The sequence below is a fragment of the Heliconius melpomene genome, chromosome 18, assembly GCF_056956725.1.
Source record: "Heliconius melpomene rosina isolate 202511_hmr_F chromosome 18, ASM5695672v1, whole genome shotgun sequence".
Lineage (NCBI taxonomy): Eukaryota > Metazoa > Arthropoda > Insecta > Lepidoptera > Nymphalidae > Heliconius > Heliconius melpomene.
This window is the reverse complement of record NC_140406.1, coordinates 7,551,676-7,554,882: the sequence shown is the minus strand read 5'-3', so window position 1 is coordinate 7,554,882 and position 3,207 is coordinate 7,551,676.

Below are 3,207 nucleotides of genomic sequence, written 5' to 3'. Positions count from 1 at the left end.
AACCCCTTATTTGCACCCTTAGGGGGAGAATTCTAGAAAACGATGAAACACGTGTTCAATTAAATACTTTTAAAAATCTAAATATAAAATTTTATAAAGATCGGTGCCGATTTAATTTTTTTTCCATACAAACTTTGAACCCCTATTTCACCCCTTTAGGGTTAAAATTTTTCATAATCCTTTCTTAGTGGATGTCCAGATTACAAAAGTAAACTTTTGTCCAAATTTAACGTTTGTACCATCAGCGGTTACGGCTGTGCGTGCGTCTTACCTCAGTCAGTGAGGACAAGTCCTTTTATATCCTATATCTTATAAAACAAAGTCGCTTTTCGTGTCTGTCTGTTGTTTCTAACTCTTCTTCTTCTAAACCACCCAACGGATTTTATTGCGGTTTTCACCATTAGGTCGAGTATTTTTCGTAAAAGGTTTATATATAGTTTATTATTTGTACATTCTTATGTAAATTAACATAAATACGAAAAATATGAATAAAGTCCTACCCGCTGAGTCACATTCGCGCATGCGCTGCTTTAATGGTAAGTACTACATGAAAAAAATGTACTGGAGTATTGTTCCTCTCAATGAGATCTACAAAAAAGTCCGCGAGAGCATATTTTTATCTTTTAAGGATAACGTGTAGTGATCATATTTCTGTCTAAAAATAATAATTTCAATATATTTTTTATTGTGAGGGATATTTTTCCATAATGGTATTAATCCTTATCCTTTAAAATACTTTATTAATTTTCTACGTTAAACGAAGATAAAATTTGCTTTTTACACAATTTCGAAATTGTTGTTGTTGTTGCTCTTTATTTATGGCGTTCCGAGCGTGCCAATTCAGCACTAATCACTTCGCCAGTGTCACGTTGAATGGAAAACACACAAAGGAGAATGTACGGTAAAACAGATAATATAACGCAATAGGAGAATGCACGTTAAAAAGAGATCCAGCTAATATACTGCCTTCACCTATAAGTAAAAAGAATAGATATTATATATATACAAATATAACAATATATACATAATAAAGGGTTAGTACTAAGTAATATTTTACAAAATTGTTAGCTTATACTTTAATATTATTATATTTAGTATATTTACATAAAAACTTACACAAAGGAGAAATTACAAACATTAACAAACATTGAACATTAAGGGGGCGGGGAACTATATAAGGAAGGACATCATACAAGGGACGAATTAACTTGGGACATGTGAAAAGGATGTGGGAAGGGGAACCTTCATCCAGGCCACACTCACACAGTGAGTGGTCCCTGACCCTGATCTTAGCTAGGTGCACAGGTGTACTTGCATGCCCAAGGCGCAATCGACAAATAGTTGATATAATCCTCCGTTTAGCAAATTTTTGAGAAAAGAACCAAGGTCGCCTTGGGATATTGGGTTGGATAGTAGCATAAAATTTACCTTTCTGAGATTTTGATAATTCCCAGAACTCAGACCAAGACACATCCAAATGAGTTAATGCAAGTGACAACAGATCCTGGGCCGAAATAAAAAAGTTATCTAAATTTCCACACTGGATGGCTAATTTTACGCAAGAGTCTGCAGATTCGTTCCCACTGATTCCAGAATGCCCTGGAATCCATGCCAAAGTAACATCCAATCCCTTTAGATAACATGAGTACAGTTCTTCACGAATCCTTAAAATAATTGAAGACCTTAATTTACTACGAAATGGATTTCCCTTTATCGCCAATATACAGCTTAATGAGTCGGTACATATGACAGTCAGTTTAAAGTCATGGGAGAGTGTGAACCGGATTGCTTCTAACAAAGCAACAGCCTCACCAGTAAACACAGATGATTCGGGAGGACATTTAAATTGTAATATAATTTTGAATTTTGGTATCCAGCATGCTGCACCAACACAGCTTTCCTTAGAAAGCTTTGATGCATCTGTAAAGATGAGGACATGGTTTGAAAAATTTTCATTTACTATGGCTTGAAATTTTGTGTTGGTGTCAACATCTCCCTTGATTAGGCCAAGATTAGTGATGACAGTAGGATGGTGTACTAGAGCCTTATAAGGCGTGCGGAATAAAGGATTAGATGGAAAAGATGACAAGGGATGAGGAAGAGAGGTAAATTTAAGGAAACTATTGAGCAAGTAAGGGAGAGGCCTGCCTCGAGGGATGAGGCCCGCTAAATCAGATAGCTTAGACCATAGGGGATGGGAAGAAAGCTGTAACATTTTACCAACAAACCGATCAGATAGGAATTGTCGACGGATAGGAAAAGGCGGATCTACACATTCCACCTGCAGTGCGTTGGTGGGGGACGACTTCATTGCACCTATAATAATTCTTAGGCATTTGTATTGAATTTTATTGAGTTTCTCAGTAGCAACTTTGTTAAAGGGGTCTAAAACAAATAATCCATAGTCAATGTGACTACGGATTATGGCATTGTACAGTAGTTTAAGAGTATATGGATGTGCACCCCACCACACACCAGACACCGCTCTCAAAGCATTGATGCCGCTTTCACATTTTTTACTGATATGTTCAGCATGAGCAATTCCGTTCAGTCTTTTATCAAGAACCATGCCTAAGAATTTAACATTTTCTGCTAATTGAATAGTATTATTACCGCAAACTATTTGGAAATCAGGAGTTACTCTCTTTTTGGTAAACACTACCGCCCGGCACTTTGCTACTGATAGTGCCAAGCCATGATTGGAGAGCCACTGGTTTAGATAGTGCAAAGCAGTATTTAAACGATAAGTTATGTCCTCCACAGATTTTGAGCTGTAGTAAAGGACGATGTCATCAGCATACTGAAGAATGTTACAAAAACTATTGACAGACAATTCGAGGTCATGGGTGTATACATTATACAGCAGAGGACTGAGAGCTGAACCTTGAGGCAAACCTTGCCAGACAAGTCTGGGAGGTATAGTAAGAAGTGGATGCTCTACAGATATTGATCTACCGGTCAGCAGATTACATATGAAATGAGTCATCCTTGGCGGAATACTCAGCTGATGCAATTTTTGCCTGAGTACCGGAAGAAGAACATTGTCATATGCAGACGCAACATCTAGAAAAACACCAACCAAATACTCTCCTTTGGCATATGCTCGTCGAATGTCTGTAGTAAAAACACTGAGACTATCTGTAGTACTTAACCCCTTTCTGAAGCCAAATTGAGAGGGTGCTAAGATATTTCTGCTTTCCACTGTCC